The 19080-nt window shown below is 38.1% G+C and overlaps 1 protein-coding gene and 1 pseudogene across 2 annotated transcripts in view; one reads left to right on the forward strand and one right to left on the reverse strand.

Annotated features, from left to right (window-relative positions):
* The window catches only part of AHCYL2 (adenosylhomocysteinase like 2), a 143765-nt gene that overhangs the window by 54420 nt on the left and 70265 nt on the right, over window positions 1-19080 (forward strand). The gene's annotated exons all lie outside the window — the stretch shown is intronic.
* LOC112299805 (nucleophosmin pseudogene) lies at window positions 868-18885 on the reverse strand (annotated as a pseudogene).

The following is a 19080-nucleotide window of genomic DNA, read 5'->3' on the forward strand; positions in this document are numbered from 1 at the left end:
CGTATGTAAGATTTAAGATTCTGATATCTACCTGACAGTGTTACGGTAACCATTAATGAAATGAAATATGGGAAGCACATACTATGGCACCTTCCACCTAGTTAATGCTCAGTAAGGGAAAGCATGAATGTAGCCATCTTGATTTTTTCTTCCTGAAAAATTTCAAATTTAAAGTCCTTACATCTCGCCTGGACTTTTGCAGCTGATACCCGACTGATTTGCTTGTCCCCTATTCCTTCCATTATCTTCTCTACACTTAATGCTGAGTTATTCTTCCGAAACACTGGTCATAAATCTTCCTTTTTTATATTTCTTTAACCTGAGCTCATTGCTTACATGATAATCAATATATTTATTTTTATCCACAATACCTGCATCTAGTGGGTCCTTAGTAAAGGTTTATTGAACTAAAGGAATTACGGAGAGTATACAACCTATTTTGTTTTAACTAAAATAGTTATTAGAAGGTGGATATAGGTTTGAAGATTTAGCAAGGAAAGATCTTAGGTAGGAATCCAACAAAGGGGAAAAAATTCAGTCCAAAGATTGTGAATAAGCAATTTTTTGTACTAGTACCAGGCCAAAATATGGACGATATTCATTTGCCTGAAGAATTAGCATTAGGGCACAGCTCTACTCTTGTTTCAGAGGCTGAAGAGGAAATACAAGCAATCTGGGGGGCGGGGAGGGGATGCAACCCCAGGGGGCAAGTGAGACTTTGGACAGTAGTGGCAGATAACACGCTTGGTTTGGGCTTGCAATGTGATCTGACAGTCAAAGGAACACCAGTGCTGTTCTGGGCAGCGAACAAAGAAGGACTGTGCCACAGCACAGGGAGTGGGCAAGGGCCCGCTGGGAGTATTGCATTCAGCACAGGGTCAGCATGATAGAAGCAGGAGGCGGTGAGCCCTGAGAGCAACTGTAGTGCTGAAAGGGATAAACAGATTAATTTATGAAGACCAGTAAAAGATTTTAAGCATGCAGACTTGACTGAATTCTGGCAACGATAAGATCCAGGAGAGAAAGAGGGAGATAGTCCCAAATATCTGACGGCTGTTAACATTAGAGAGAGAGAGGAATTATTTAGCCCGGACGAGGGAACTTTCTAAGAAGGTAAAACTAAGGACAGGCAAATGTGTGCCTCTCTAAAAGAAATGTACTGATGTAGATTTTGGGTAAAAGTGTCACCTTCATCCCTCAGAACTTTTTCTAGTATGAAGCTATGAGGTCAAATGTCAGATTTAAGAAGTGCTTTCCCTTGAAAATGTGTTGAGGAATAGTTTGGTCTTATCGCTGAAGAGAGTTTTTGTCCCAGGAGGCAGGCTACGAGGATTGGTTTATGACATATGAGCCACGCACAACAAGGCAACATGATTCTTGAGTTTCTACAGTAAAGCCACTGGTCATGATAGGCTTTATGCATTCTCAGTTTGTTTCAATAATTTAGAAACTTTGGCAGACTTCATGAGACTATCCCTTTAAAACAGAATGGTGGTAGAAATAAGCAAAATATAAACTTAAAAAATATAAGTGAGTGTTTTCTGTCACAAGATGGCATAACATGTACCCTTGGGTTGAGGTTTTCCTTGGTGACGGACATGAAGAAACCTTGCGCTGGGTCACATACTTGTCTTCAGGACGTTTTAAATGCCCTCAAGGCTGGCCAGATCTCTCAGTTCTTTCTCAGTTCAAGAAAGGACAAGGAAAAAGGGTGGTGGTTTACTTAGAGTTAGCTCTGTTTCCTGAGGCAAATGTATGAGTGTTCAAGTGAAACAGCTGAGAAAGCCCGTAATGTACTAGGACTAAAAATTTTTTGTGGCTTTTTTCTCATGTTTGGGTTCTCTGGCATCCAACTGTCTGTCTAGAGAAGCCATCCATAATGCAGCTTGAAACATTATGTTGGGTATGAAGAATGCGGAATCAGGGCCCATTTATTATTTTATTTTATTATTATATATTTTAATCCTCACCCAAGGAGTTGCTTACTGATTTCAGAGAGAGAGGAGGGGGTGGGGAGGAAGGGAGGGGGAGAGATGGGAGGATGCTCTAACCAACTGAGACACCTGGCCAGGCTCAGGTCCTATTTAAATAAGTAGCTGATTCTTTCCTCAGTTAACTAAATTATCCTATGCTCTCTATGTCAGTGTGGGTCCTCCAGGAGGCTGATGTCAAGATAAGTTTAGAGGTGCAAGATGTATTGGGACAAGCACTGTGAACTGTAGAGGGAGGAGAGCCGGGAGTAGGCAGGGAGAGCTTTCAGAATGTGACTCAAATCTAACACTTGCAAAGGAGCACAGGGAAGGAAGGACGGGTAGGAAGAGCCTCAGGCCACAGATAACTGAGAAAATCTCAACCAGAGCGGGAGCCTCTAATTAAAAGTTACTTGTTGGGGTAATCTTAGGAGGCAGAGTTATACTCCAGCTATTACTCTCCTAGAAATCCACCCCCCAAAAATGAAAACCTATGTACATATAAAGATTTGTATGTAATACTTTTTCTACACTTTTTGAGATGATGATGTCTTTTCTTTTTTAGTTTATTAATATGGTAAGTTACATGAATTGTTTTTCATATGCCAGACCAACCTTCCATTGTGGGATAATGTGATGAGTATCCTTTTTATATATTGATTAGAATTGATTTTCTAAAAATTTGTTGAGAATGTTTTGATCTGTGTTAGAGAGAAACATTAGTCTTTTTTTTTAATATATTTATTGATTATGCTATTACAGTTGTCCCATTCCCCCCCTCACTCCACTCCATCCTGCCCACTCCTTCCCTCCCAAATTCCCCCTCTATAGTTCATGTCCATGGGTCATACTTACAAGTTCTTTGGCTTCTACATTTCCTACACTATTCTTACCTTCCCCCTGTCTATTTTCCACCTATCATCTATGCTACTTATTCTCTGTACCTTTGAGAAACATTAGTCTTAATATAGTTTTCTTTTCTTAACTATGCCTTTGTAGAGTTCGTATGGAATTTGTATCGTCTTTACATATTTGGTAGAATTTACCAGTTAAGCTATGTGGGCTTGGGGTTCTTTTTTGTGTGTTTTAACTACAAATTTCTCTGATTTATACAAGATTACTCAGATTCGTATTTTTCTTCTTGAGTGAGCTGTGTTTTTCAAGGAATTTGTTATTAGAAAAAGTTGTTCATAGAGTTTTTTACTTTTCCTCTTAATATCTGTTGAATGATAATGATGTCACCTCTCTCATTCCTGATACTGTTAATTTGGATCTTCTCTTCTTTGTCCTCATTGGTCTGACTAAAGGTTTATCTAAATATTTTATTTATTCTCGAAGTACCAGCTTTTGGTTTCATTGATCTTCTGTGTTACTTTTGTAGTTTCTATTTATTGCTCTCTGCTCCAAACTTGATTATTTCTTTCTTCTGTTTACTTGAGTTCTATTCTTTATCTAGTTGCATAAGGTGAAAACTGAGGTTTTTGACTTGAGACAAATTTTGATGTGCTGTGTTTTCAGGCTATTAAAATATGTCCTAATATCCTTTGTGTTTTTTTTTCTTTTACTCATAGGTTATTTAGAAGTATTACATTTAATTTCCAAATGTTTGGGGGATTTTCCAGACCTCTTTCTGTTACTGTTTTCTAGTTTAATTTTTGTGTGGTCAGAGAATGCACTTTGTATGACTGGAATTCTTTTAAATTTTTTATTTAGACTTGTATTATGGCCCAAAATATGTTTTATCTTAAGTGTTCTGTGTGTACTTGAAAAAAGAATGTATTTTCTGCTCTTAGTGAGTTGAGTGTTTTCGATAAATGTCAGGTCAGGTTGGTTGATAGTATTTTTTTTAAGTGTTCTGTAATCTTTCTGATTGTTCTCTCAACTCATATGAGGTGCATTGAAATCTCCGGCTAGAATTGGAGATTGTCTGTTTCTCATCACAGTTCTATCAGTGATTGTTTCATGAATTTTGAAGCACAGTTATTAGATACAGAACCACTTAGAATTATGTTCTTTTGATGACTTTTTTATGATTAAGAAATGACAGCCTTTATTTTTGGTCATATTCTTTGCTCTGAAATATACATTATGTTAATATAGCCATTTCAACTTAAAAAAAACCCACCATATTTTAATAGTCAAAAAATATGTACACTTTTTTAAAAAAAGTAAAATAAGGAGTGTTTTGAAACAATCATGTGGTTAGATTTACTGAGGGAGTGATAGTCTAGTTTCTGTATTTACTGAAATCAGGTTAAAATATACAGACTGATAAAAGGAGTTTATAATTCTTAGATTTTTTTCCTCCAAGAATAATTGCCTGAGGATGGGAGGGGCACATTGTACAGGGATGCGTTTATTACTTAAAGTTCCTGTTCTCCAGAATTATGTACTGTTAGGGTGTGAGGCTGAGAGGCACCCAGTCATACACTAGGTTTAAATGTTGATAAATCATTTTAAAAAACATAATTTATATATTGGGAAATGTATTTAACATTTTTTCCTGAGTAAAGTATGCAGAAAACTTGCTTAAAGGAGGCATATAATTTTAGTGATTCAGACATTGAATCCTCATAAGTTAACTAAGTATATGGTAAATAAGATGGAAGTTAGTGAATATTGAGTGTCTCATCATTGCATCATCATATTTGAAATCACCTGAGGATGTGTGAAAGGTAGTCACTTTACCTTTCTGTTGACTAATATTAGCATAGTTTTTTTCTCTTAGTAAGTTTTCATTTTTATATTTACCTAAGTGTATTCCTTGTAGGCAGCATATAGGTGGATCTTGCTTTTATCCAATCTGACAAAATGTGCCTTTTAATCGGGGTGTTTAGGCCATTGAGATTTGATGTGATTATTCATATGAATGAGTGTAAATGTACCATCTTGCTCTTTGTTTTGTTTTTCCTGTCAATCCTTTGTTTCCCTTTTTCTGTTTATATTAAGTATATTTTAATCATTCAGTTTTATCTCCCAACTGCCTTATTGGCTATAACTCTTTCTTTTCGTTTTTTAGTGGCTGTTTCAGGGGTTGTAGTGTACATCTTTAACTTATCAGAGACTGTTCTTGTGATATTACGGCACTCCGCATATACTATTTCAGTCTTCCAGTGGCATACTTTACTTCTCCTTTCCCACCCTGTGTAATATTATTTTTATACTTTCTTTAACATCCTCACCCAAGGATACTTTTTAAAAACTGATTTGAGAGAGAGGGAGGAAGGGAGAGAGAGAAGGAAACATCTGTGGGGGAAACATCAATCAGTTGCCTCCCACACACACCCCAACTGGGGATCGAACCTGTAACCTAGGTATATGCCCTGACCGCGGATGGAACCTGCAGCCTTTTGGTGTATGGGACAATGCTCCAATCAACTGAGCCACCCGGCCAACGCTTGTTTTTATACATTTTATTTCTGCATATATGATTATCCCACAGTACCTTTTTATTTATTTCTTTGCTTTAAGTAGGCTATAAACTTTTCTCTTACAAACATCTTTATTAAGTAAATTTTTATTAAAATATATTTGACATATGGCATTATTATAAGTTTAAGGTGTACAACATCATTTGATTTATATTTTTAAGAAACTGTATGATTGATTGTCTGTTTGTAAATTCATAGGTGAAGATGTGGAAAGATGAACTTTAAATTAATTTCGTGGCAGTCATTCCTGGGAGTGAAGGGTGAATTTGTTTTCATTCTGTATATTTATTTGTTATTTGAATTTTTAATAAATATTTAATGAATAACTTATTTTTAAGCATACATAAAAATGAGACTGTAAAGTTACTGAAAGAAGCCATCAGTGATTATTTAGTAAGTGTGACATAAATCCCAGCATTCATAAAAGCAATAAGTTGACTACATAAAATTAACCTCCAAATAGGAATAAAACTGGAGCAAGGGAAACTTTCACTTCCAACAGTTCTGAAATGATGGAATTTCCTATCAGAATCCTATAGCTTATAATTCTAAAACACAGTCTGTAAGAATACCTGCATAATATTTTAAGAATGTGTTTTATTCTCTGTGGATGAAAGGGTGAAGAGATGAATATTTTTATATATGCAGATGGGAGTATAAATTGGTACTTTTCCAGAAGGCACTTTGGCAATAGAAAACGTGTTATTCCTATTGACTTTGACTTCTGCTTCTAGGAATTTAGTTTAAAAAAATCACGATGTAAAGATTTAGATTGAGTCTTTCTTGCATTGCTATTTATAATATGAATTTTGAAACAACTTTATTTTGACAATAGGGGATTTTTAACAAACTAGGATACATTTATTTGGCGGATACTAGCCACTTAAAATATTGTGTTGTTGAGTGTTACTATGTATTTCATTTATTGTTTCATCTATTATCTTATGTAATCCTTACACTAAGCCTATGAGGTAAGCACTTTTTATTTCCATTTTCTATATAAAGAACTCAGGTGTGGAGAGAGGTTAAATAACTTGTCTGATATCATACAGTAAGTTAAAGAGCTGGGACCCAGTTATATCTGTCTAACTTCAAAATTCATGCTCTCAGTTAGAGATGATATAATAGGTATGAAATATGTAATGACATATTACATGGAAAAAAGGCTATAACATGCTCTCATTTTTTGCTTATAAAATTAACCAGAAGGCGATATTCTAAGATATCAACAATGGTAGTAGTTGAGTGTTGGGATTATGGTTGATTTTTGCTTTTTGTTTAATGTTTTCCACAATGAATATGAATGTTATTAGTTTTTTAAAAAACTTTCTAAAAAGAATATTTATTTTTTAGAGAGAGGGGAAGCGAGGGAGAAAAGGAGGAAGAGACACATCAATGTGAGAGAGAAACATCAATCTGTTGCCTCTTGAATAGCCCCAGCTGGGGACCTGGCCTGCAACCCAGGCATGTGCCCTGACCGGGAATCGAACTGGAGACCTTTTGGTTTGCATGCTGGCGCTCCACCCACTGAGCCACAACAGCCAGAGCCATTATTAAAGTTTTTAAAAAGATATTCATTTCACAGCAGAGGGGTGGAGTGGATTAAAAAAAATAATCATTCCCTTGCCCTTGCTGGTGTGGCGTAGTTGGTTGGTTGGAGCACCGTCCTGTACACCAAAAGGCTGAGGTTTCGATTCCCGGTCGGGGACACACTTCTAGGTTGCGGGCCAGATCCCTGGTCAGGTGCATGTAGGAGGCAACCAATTGATGTTTCTCTCTCACATCAATGGTTTTCTCCCTCTCCCTCTCTCTAAAATCAATAAACATATTTAAAAAATAATAATCATTCCCTCTTCCCCTCTGTTTCTGAAGAGATATTTCTGGGCTTGGGTGTATCCACTCTTGATGTCTGTAATTTCCTCTTGGCTCTAGTTTATACAAACTATAAGGTTGAAACAGCAGTGTTATTCTGAGATCTGAACTTGTGAGCAGTTGAAAGATCTTTAAATACTAACCTTGTAACCATTATTCAGCTTGTTCCCTAGATCTGGGACCATGGCAACTAGTAACAGGATTCAGAAACCAGAAGCACAGTACTTAGAAATTTACAGTTTGCAATTCACCAGGCCCATCTCTTTTAGCTTTTCAGTAGGAAATCCTCTTTTACCTTTCCTTTCTCCTAATCCTTTTTTGTTAGTTTGTGGATCGGTTTACCTGGGAGAAAAGAATTTGAACCAATCATAAACAAGTAGCTCTCTTTTTGACTTTTTGTGCATTTCTGTTGCCAGATAAAGCAAACATAGCTTGCTTAGTGAGTAAACCAGCTGCTTCCCACAGCTTCCCTCCTTAGAGGAAGTGGTGACAGTAATTGGGGAGGACTAGAAGAAAGGGTGGATATTGAGGGAAGAGAGTATGGTGTTTATATTCCTAATCTTGATCCTCACTCTAATTCGAATAGGTTGCCTACAGCTATTTGTACTGGTCCTAGTCATTTTTTCCAGCAGCGAAGAGAGGTAGCTGACTAATAGCTTTTTTTTCTGTCTGCATGTTTGAAACCATTACAGTTTTGGAGTGGAATTAATAGATTCTAAGCTGTCTTTCAGGATTGGAAAACCTAGGAATATGAAAGGTTGTGGAGCATGGCATAGGGTTTATGACTTTTGTATACAGGTTACACTTTTGGAAATTGGCATTAAGAAAGTAGTTCCAGAGCGTCTAATTAATTGTGCACTGGGGGCACTGTGCAAAGACTATTGTACGTATAGAGTGCTGGTCAGTAATTTGTCAGCATTTATAATTACAAATGGATGGACAATAAATAACAGCTGAAGCCTAAAATGTATGGCCCGGAAACTAGGTAAGTACTTGGAATCAGATAGCAAGGAATTTCTTTAAATTGCAAATATCGTTTAGAGGTTAGTGGAGGTAAACATAGGGTGAAACATTATTGTGGGAAGAGAAAGTAAGTTTGAGAGTTCTCATCTAGTCCAGATGTGGAGAAAAAGTCATCTCTTCTCTGATCTGAGAAGACTTTGGAAATCAGTCAGGTCATATAGCTCCATCCTCAGATCCTAATGTGCCACAAAACACTGAAACATTCCATCCAGATTGTCCAGATTGTTCTGAGATAGGAAAGGGCAAAAGTTAAATAAGTACCATTATAATGACCTTATGTCTCTTGCTGGGCAGTGAGTTTGATAATGAACTTACCTGTAAATAGCCAGAAACTTTTTTTCATGACCTGGTCTTCTTTTCTTGTTTTTTTAATGCAAATATAATAATGCATATATTTTTTCTTACCCCCCTTTCTTACACAAAAGGGTCACATAATATAAACCTTCTGTGTGAATACAAAAACTTCCACTTTTTATAGCTATGTGATACTCCGTTGTTTGAATGTACTTCAGGTCATATAATCAAAACCAACCCTGTCGATGGACCTTAGAGTGGTTTCAGATAGTTTTAAGCTAGAATTTTAGAAACTTTGGTCTCCTTTTTATTAGTAATCTGACTTTGAGGCCATGCTGCAGAAGTCAGAAACCAGGTAAGTATAAGTAAAAAACTACAAATCCAGCTGCGGTTCTAATGTGGGCTGTGGTAAGATGTCTGCATAACTTCATAGTTATGCTACAGTCACGCAACTTCCCCCTACTTTGTTTTTCTTTCTTTATTACCTTCTGTTTCTCCAGGGCTGTTTGGTTTATTGTTGGTCTTTTAATTTTTTTCCCTTGATTTCTTCCTGACCCTATCCCATACACCAGCCCCCCTTACTGCAAGTTAGACCTTTGTTAGGAAATTGTTAGACTTGTAGATGACCTTTACCTATTACATTCAGGAGCGCATAGCAATTTTCAGTCTGGGTCAGAAATGGACTCCTGCTGTCTTCCTCGCTGGAGGCTCCGTAAGTCCTTTTACTCAGATAATGCCCTTCTACTGTCACCGCCCCACCCGCTTACCAAGTTATACTTGGCAACAAATTTTTATTGTACTGGAGATAATTCACACACTTAACAGCTGCCCCAAGAGGCTGGCACCTTAGGAGGCTAGAGGCTCAGCAGGATTAGAGACACTAGGAAATGCTCTTTAAATCCTTAAATTATACATAAGTCTAGGCTCTTTGGAGTCTAGGCAGTATAAAAGATTGATTGATTTTGTCCTTACTGCCCGGCCTCGAGGAAAAAGAGTAGACTGAAGAAAGGAAGGAGATACAAAGAAGTTTGGGTTAAGGGAAAAAGCGCTGCATTGAAAATCAAGAAGTGTGGGTTTTGATCTATATTCTGTTACTAATTTGGCCTGGGGTTAGTTCTGTGATTTCAGTTCTCTGGGTCTAAGTTTCCACACCTATGAATTGAGTGGTTTTGTAATGGAGGGGTCAGGCCAAATTGCTAAAAACCTATTTCCTTCCCCACAAATCTTCGTATTAGTGTGTATATGGTGACAAGCGGCCAGGCCCCATGCTGCCTGGTTACAGTTCAGAATTTTAAAAAATCTCTCTGAAATTCTAAGGCAAGAAAAAATAGAAGAGAAGCAGAGATGTCTTTAAGATTCAATGTTGATCTCCAATACTATGAAGTGGAGAGCTTGCCCACTACTGTGTAATGCCTGTTACACTAGTATTGTTACATGATAAATCACTGCCGGAATTTAGAGGTTTTAAACAATCATTTTACTGTGCTCACAGTTTTGTGGGTCAGGATTATGAGAGTGGCTCAGCTGGACAGTTTCCACTTGGGGTTTCTCCTTTTCTTGTCCCTGCCAGTTCATAAGTTTTGGCCAAGCAAGTAATACATTTAAATATGTGTTTATACAATATATTTAGTTGTTTAATAGTGGGAGGCTTATTCAGTGTATTTAGTACTTCATACTTTTGAAATTACTTTCACAAGTTACCCTTACAGACGGAATTAACTAAAAGTTCAGCATATAATTCTTTGGTAGCTCTTTCCAGAGAGAGAAATGGAGAGATAGGGGAAGGAAGGGGGGTGTGCAGTGGCAGCAGTGGTGCCGCGGGGTGATGGGTCCAATGAAGTTAGCAGTGGAGGACCGAGTATGTGTAAGCCAGGGTCCCCAAAGTGCTCACAGACAACTCTGCGAATTTCTAGGGTGGGATTGACACACTCATGATTCTCATGTAAAACATTTGGGGTAAGATAGGGGAAATAAGAACTCTAAACTCTGTGATCTTGAGTATTTACCAACAGTTGCAAAGATTAGCAGGTGCTTAAAGGGAATGTCCATGTAAAGGAGCCTGGGCTATATAAGCCAGTTAAGTAACTTAGGTAATAATTACAATAGTTTGGCTTAAGTAAACTTTGTTTTTAAAGATTTTATTTATTTATTTTTAGAGAGAGGGGAAGGGAGTGGGAAAGAGAGGGAGAGAAACATCATCGTGTGGTTGCCTCCCGCACGCCCCCAACTAGGGATACCGCCCACAACCCAGGCATGTGCCCTGACCGGCAATTGAACAGGTGACCCTCTGGTTCCCAGGCCAGCACAGCACTCAGTCCACTGAGCCATACCAGACAGGGCTCAAATAAACTCTTATAAAATAAAAATAATTACAACAGGAATTTATAAAAATGGATTATCTCCAAGGATATAAAGATAAAGCTTCAGATAGGAAGCAGCATACACTTTGGCATTAGAAAAAAAGTAGGGAAGGCAAATAGTAAATGGAAAAGAGTATATATATATAAAGGAGACAGAAAGGCATTTCAGATAGGAATTGCAGAAGTATAAGGGAGGAGGACCCTGTGGGACCTAATAAGAGTTAATTATAATCAACTATTGGAACAGACTGGTCTGAACAAAGTATTACTCATTTCCCACCTGTTCTAGGGGGTTCATATGTAAGCATATAAAACTCCATTTTACTGTTTAAAAATGATTGGTGTACATTTTTAAAGAGCACTTATTACATATATTTAAAATATATAAATTCATCCTGGCTGGTGTAATTCAGTGGCTTGAGTGTGGGCCTATGGACCAAAGGGTCGCTAGTTCAGTTCCTAGTTAGGGCACGTGCCTGGGTTGCGGGCCAAACCCCCAGTAGGGGGCGTATGAGAGGCAACCACACATTTATGTTTCTCTCCCACTCTCCTTCCCTTCCCCTCTCTCTAAAAATAAATAAATAAAATCTTTAAAAAACCATATATATATGTATATATAAATTCTCTCTATCCACTCTTGGTCTATACAGATAATCATCGTTGTCTACAGTTTCTTGTGCTCTATTCCAGAAAAATATGTTGTGTGTGTGTCTAATATTATACATTATATATTGCATTATATACAAGTATATATACATGTACATACAAAATGTTAACATGTATACAAGATACATGCTAATACAAGATATTAACATATACGTGTATCTCGACAGTGTATTTAAACTGCATATCTTTTTAAAAATATATTTATTGATTATGCTATTACAGTTGTCCCATTTTAAACTGCATATCTTAAACCATTTCATTTACATCCTTGCTCAATCAATTATGTAAAATTCTTTCTCTTTTCCTCTGATCTCTAGTCCTCATTTCCTTTGTGTAGGGAAGTGTGCCGTGGGAATCCAAATTCCAAACACATGTTTTGTTTTTCTAACCAATTTTCTATTTCCCTGCATTTACATTGGGTTAAAATTGCTTAAAACAGCAAAATATTTTCCATTTTAATTTTTCACTTTGGAAAGAGTGAGGGTGATAAATGAAAATCATTTGTCGATATTTAGTATTCCTCTGAATGTTTTATTAGCCCATCTCTCTCCGAATCGCATATCACTATAGTTTCTCCCCACTAGAGGGCACTAGAATATTATTTGTTTTAGGTGGGCTGTTTATAGTGAATTTAGAATAAAAACTTTCATATTTTTCTTTTGACATTTTTAAAGAATTATTTTTTATTTTCAATTACCATTGACATGCATCATTATATTAGTTTTGTGTATACACCCCAGTGATTAGGTATTATATAACTTAATAAGTGCTCATCCCAATAAATCTCACTCCCAGCTGACACCATACATTTTTGTATTTGTCCTGCTTTGTCGTGTGAATAAAGTTTTCACCCCAAGATTACTCTATGTTTGGCATATATGGACAATTGTAGTACCTTCTGTGCTCTTGAACTTTTACCTTTATCTCATTCCATGTATAACAATGAACTCAAAGTGGATCTCAGACTATAGACGCACAATCCAGTTTTTTAAATGGACAAATGAGTTGAGAGACATGCCTCAGGTGCTGTATGAGTGCCAGTAAACACAGGAGTTGCTCAACATCTTAAGTCACTAGGGAGCTGTAAATTAAAAACACAACGAAATACTGCGTGCCCACTAGCGTGGCTAAAATCTGAAAGACTGATAATACCTAGTATTGATGTGAATACGAATTAATGGGAATGCTCATAAACTACTGGTGGGTAAAAGTTTTCTCATTATAAATTTAATCTATACTTACTAATGACTCAGCAGTTTTGCCCCTACCTATCTCTATAACCAAGAAAATGAAATGCTGTGTTTATACAAAGATAGCCCCACACTGGAAAGAACACCAAATATCTATCGACAAGTAAATGCATAATTATAGTACATCTATATAAAGGAATACCACTTAGCAATAAATACAATGAACTACACATGGAACAAGATGCATGAGTCTCAAATATGCTAAGTGAAAAAAGCTAGACACAAAAGAATTAATGTATTTTATATTCCATTTATAAGGTGTTACCTATAAAAGGTGAGTGCATTTGTAGGGACAGAAAGCCGGTCATGGCTGCCTAAGGCCATCATGGTAGTGGTGGGGAGTCAACTGCACAGGAGAAATAGACAAAATAAATAAATGAGTTAACCCCCAAATTGCAAATTATGAAAGAAAGAAAAGGCATAGGCAGCATGTGCCGGAGCCAGAAATTGGAAAGCAGATTGGTATTGTGAGCAAGATGGTCAATGACGGGAGACGGGGTTGGAGAGGTAAGTAAAGGCCAGGTCATGTGGAGGAAAGAGTCCAGTCCCTAAGAACCCGAGGGGGAATGGAGTCTAGAGCAAAAGGTGGGACCCTTCAGTGAAAGGGGGAAGGAGGAGAAGCTGGAGTGAATTAGGTGGGCCTGGCAGTTGGAATGTGAGAGTTTAGATCAGATATATTCCTGTTTTCTTGTATTTAGTCTCCCTTTCTTTAAATATAAAATAAAGCTCTCACTTGAAAGTTAAGATCAAAGTTTGAGGGGACAAATATGAAATAATCTTCCTGGAGGGGATAATAGGAGTGTGTACCACAAAGAAACTTGTAAGGTGACTGAGGTACTGTTGATACTCATTTGAGGTTTGGGAAGATGAATTTCAGTCAGTGTGGCTCGGCTGGGCATCATCCTGCAAACCGAAAGATTGCTGGTTCGGTTCCTGGTCAGGGCACGTGCCTAGGTTGCAGGTTCGGTCCCCAGTTGGGGAGCTTATGGGAGGCAGCCGATAGATGTTTCTCTCGCACATCAATGTTTCTCTCCTTCCTTTCCCTTCTTTCTAAAATAAAAAATAAAAGCGGAACTAGTCAGTTTACTCACATAGTTTTTCTCTTGCAAAATTTAGCTGCTTGGGCCCAAAGATAGGCTAGATAGATTGATAGGGGTCATAGGGATTGGGGTTTTGCCTGACAAAAATGATGAGGGAGATACAGAGTGAAGTTGTTTATGAGAGTCATTTTCAAGATGGACCAGGGAGTCTAGGCTAGAAAAGGAGGAAAGTGAAACTAGGAAGGAGTTGATGAATTATGGAAAACGGTGGGGTCACTGGACAAAGGACACAGGATTTTATGAGTTAGGGCTACTTCTGCAAATGAAATGGTAGGATAGGAGGAACTGGTTCTAGGGTGACTTGGAAGTTTCTGAAATGGAGGGAGAATTCAGGATGAGGAGGAACAGGTTCACGGGTAATTTGATGAGTTTAATTTTGGACAGACTGTGTTTGGGGAAACCATGGATTGTGTAAGAGGAGATGCCCACTAGGCATTTGAACACAGATCGGAGAGACCTGGGCTGTAAATAGACGTCGAGGGACTATCAGCACATGGATGATAACTGAACACGGTAGTGGGAGAGATTATTAGAAGGCATTTGTGGGATAAGAGAAGGAGAGGGTGTGTGGTTTCCTTTTTTCAGAACCAGGGCGATTGTGGTGGTTGTTGATATCCCCACCCCCCTCAGTATTTTGTCTCCTTTTCCAAATCAGTCCTAGAAACGCTGCATGGAGTGGTGGTAAGAGCAGAGTTTAAGTCCTGGCTTTGCCGCGTCCTACTGGATGCCTTGAGCAGGTAAACTTTCGGGCCCCAGTTTTCTCATCTGTTAAAAGTATCTCTATCAAGGGGATGAGAAGACAAGATACAGACTGGAAGAAAATATTTGCAAAAGACATACCTGATAAAGGACTGTTATTCAAAAACTACAAAGAATTCTTAAAATTCAATAATAAAATAAATAACCCAAATTTTAAAAATGCAAAAGACTTTTAACAGACATCTTACCAAAGAAAATATACAGATGGCAAATAAGCATATAAAAAGATGTTCCACATCATATGTCATCAGGGAAATGCAAATTTAAAGAACGATGAGATAACCCTACACACCTGTTAGAATGGAGCAGTAGGAACTCCCATCATTCATTGCTGGCAGGTATGCAAATGGGATGGCCTCTATGGAAGACAGTTTAGCAGTTCATTAAAAACTAAAAATGTGTGGTAAAAAACTCTTACCATACAATCCAGCAGTCGTACTTAATGGTATTTTCCCAAATGAGTTCAAAACTTATGTCCGTACGTGGATGTTTATAGCAGCTTTACTCCTAATTGTCAAAACTTGGAAGCAAGTGAATGGTAAATAAAATGCAGTACATTTAGACAATGGAATATTAATTCAGTACTGAGAAGAAGTGAGCTGTCAAGCCATGAAAAGACATGGAAGAACCTGAAGTCCATATTACTAAGGGAGAGAAGCCAGTCTGAAAAGGCTACTATGTGATTCCAACTCTGTGACTTTCTGTAAAAGGCTAAACTTAGGAGACAGTGAAGAGATCAGTGGTTGCCAGGGATTGGGTTGAGGGGGCAGTAGAGGAGAGGAATGGGCAGAGCACAAAGGATATTCAGGGCATTGAAACTATTCTGTATGATAGTATAATGGCGGTGGATAAATACCATTATGCATTTGCCAGATCCAGAAAAAGCACATCCCCGAGAGTGAACCCTCATGTAAACTGTGCACTTCGGGTGATGCTGACGTGCCAGTGGAGGTCCGTCCATTGTAACAAACGTGCCACTCTGGTGCAGGGTGTTGATAGTGGGAGAGGCTGTGTATTGGAGGGCAGGGGACATACGAGCGCTGCCTGAATTTTTGCTCAATTTTGCTGTGAACCTAGAACTCTAAAAATAAAGTCCTTTAAAAAATAAAAAGCCTGTGTAATAAGAAACTTCATGGAGACAGGTCAAATAACTCAGGACTGTTAGTCTAAACTTGAAATCACTAAGCTAATACTCGAGCATTTGTAGGTCTTTATTTTCAGTTGTTTGCTACCACTTAATGGGAAGGTTTTGCTCCCCTTGCTCACTTTCACCACCTCTGGTGGTCAGGGTTTTTTTTACAGTGATAGTGAACAGTTACAATCCTTGGAAAGATGTAATTATGCCTAATGGATGTATAGATAGAAATGTCTGAATTTTTATATTGCCGGGGTAAGAAATGATGAGGGAACACCCAGCTCCAATAATTAAGACATTTATTTCACTAAGCTAAGGACTATTTGAGTCTCCTTTCACTTGTATTTCTTTTACCTGTTTACTTTTATACCCAAGTACCATTTCATACTGGAAAGTTTTTCAAATAGATACTGTACATTGATCTACTTCGAATACCAGGGCCTTCCTCCTCTCTGGGTTCCAAAACAATTTCTGAGAAAAATGGGGAAGGGGTATTGGGTTATACTGATAAGTACAGAAGAGCCTGTAAAACTAAGGTGCAGTAATGAATGGGCTAGTATCTGGCTGGTAGATACTCTTCCCTCGTTTCTTACTGCACACAGGTTTTTGTTCGGGGGGTGGGGGTGGCAAAGTCATTTTTTCCAAAAATAAGAATACTTCCGGATATTTTTACTATAGCTGTTATCACACATGTGTGAAGTGTCATATATAGAAGAATATTCATTCCAGTATTATCATGGTAATTTACAAATAGCAAACTATAGGAAATGATCTAAATGTCCATTGGTAGGGGGCTGGTTAAATAAATATTGGTATATCTCTAAAATAGAGTAATGTGCAGAAGTGAAAAAGAATGAGGCAGCACTATACATACTGGTACAGGACAGTCTTCCAGTTGATGTTGAAAGGGGAGGGTCTGGAACTGTATTTTTCTGTGTGTGTATATATGTGCTTTTATGCAGAACATATCTCTAGAAGAAAGTACAATAAGAGAATTTCCCTCTAGAGAGGATGATCAGGTGCTGAAGGAAAGAGGAAGAATGAGAGAATTTTCACAATATATTCTTCAAGTCTCTTGAACTTTGTGCATGAACCTTTGTTACTGGTTAAAAACAATTTAAAAAAATTTTACAGGCTTATCTAGAGGGTTAAATGAGTCATGTACATACAGCCGACCCTCTGTATCCATAGGCTCTGCATCCCAACCCTGGATGGGAAATATCCGGGGGGTGGGGGGAGGGATCAATGTTGCATTGTTGCTGACTTGTACTACATAGTCAAGCCTATGATTGGTATGGTTGGGGTCTTTATTTTTCTTGTCATTATGCCCTACACAATACATATAACTATTTACGTAGCCCTTACTCTGTATTGGGTATTACAAGTAATCTAGAGATGATTTAAAGCACATGGGAGGATATGCACAGGTTGCACACAAATTCTATGTCATTTTATGTAAGGGACTTGAGCGCCCTCAGATCTGGGTATCTGTAGGGGGTCCCGGAACCAGTGCCCCGTTGATACCAAGGGAACGGCTGCAACTTGTTGCAGTGCTGCCGGGCGTATAGTAGTTAATAATGATAGCCTCCGTTCTGGTCCTTTCCCTCCAAGTCCACAATTACTGTTTGGAATGTTCCTAGGGTTTTCCTTCTTCACCTAGGCCAGAGTGAATTTGAATTGTCAGTCAATGGATCTCTGAGCTTTTTGAAATGTGTACTAAATCTTGTGTAAGTGTATGCAGATGCCAGATTCTGTAGATTCTAGAGAGAGGGTCTGTGGCTTTCATCCCATTTTCTAAGGAGCACCCCATGGCCCTAAACAGTTAAAACACATCGATCTAAGCCATTTTGCAATTTTCTGTTTCCTTCGACCAGCAAATACTCAGTTGTCAGAGAGTTTTCTCTTTATAACTGAGAAGATACTACGGCTAGTATTTTCCCTCTTAACTATCTTTTCTAGTTCCATGTTTTCTAATTATGTCATGTTTTGACAAGTAATTTAAATTTCCTAGCTTTCAGTTTCTTTCCTATAAGATGAAGTGATTAGTCTGAATAAACTCAAGGGTTCTCTTTACTTTGAAAATGTTCCAGTTCTACATTTACTGTGTGTGGGCTTTAAAGATTAGAAGTGTTCTCATAAACCAAGAAAAACCCTTTTTCTAGGGATAAACCTTAGACAGAGGCCGAAATCTGAAACAAGGTATGAAATTGGAGGGTTTGGATGTGCCAATACATGCAAGCCTGATCCAGTTATTTACATAATCGATGACCGTGGCTTCTACTTTGAGAAGAGAGCCACTTACTTCTATACTTGCTTGTATTTTTGCTTCAATGTCTTCTACAGAACTACGTCCTTTGGGTGTTCTAGGAGTTCTTTCCTGGGTGTTTTTTTTTTTTTCTCAAGGATTCTTGAACTTTTGATCTTGGTATTTATGGTTTTGAGTCCTCTCCATTACAGTTTTATTTTTCTGCATTTTTGGCTGGAGTATTTTGTATAGGTTTCTTTGCTGGAGCCTTTTTCTTCAATTCTTCATCTTTATCATCAACTTCATCAGCAGCAAGTTTTACTTTTTCTGTGGAACCTCGCTGCCGCTTCCAGGGGCAGAACACTTTCCAGATATAATCAGGAGTTTCACCTCCTCCTTCTCTTCATCTGCTGACTCTACACCTTCTCCACAGCTACTGCCCACTAAATGCACAGGCCCTGAGCCACACTTCAACCATAAAACCACACAGGTAGTGTTATTCCAAAGCCACCAAGGAGATTTGTTAGCTGTACAGACATTTTCAGACTTGCCGGTGTTGCTTTAATTGGACTTTCTCCATAATTCATTGCCTCTGCTTCAACAACGTGCAATTCGTCCTTTGCAGTAGCCCCTACACTGACCGTTCTTAAAGATAACTAGTATTCATTTTCATCATTATCCACAGTAAGTGATCATCTTTGTCAGTCTTTAAGTTCACAACTGAAAAGATAGTTCTGGGGCCTCAGCGGGGCTCATGTCCATGGCCACCAAGTCTTCCATGGGGTAGTGGCACAGACTTAGGTGGGAGAGAAGGCAGATGGAGATAGAGACCACTTCTCTGCAGAACAGATGCGCAGGGTGGCATCGCACCAGGTCAGTTGTATTAACTTTTGCCTGTTGTTTTGAAAGGCATAAGAGAGGATGGAATTTTTGACCTACAAGGTAGTTCAGAGTTAATAAGAGTTCATTCAACAA

Source organism: Desmodus rotundus, chromosome 6, assembly GCF_022682495.2.
Source record: "Desmodus rotundus isolate HL8 chromosome 6, HLdesRot8A.1, whole genome shotgun sequence".
NCBI classification, from domain to species: Eukaryota; Metazoa; Chordata; class Mammalia; order Chiroptera; family Phyllostomidae; genus Desmodus; species Desmodus rotundus.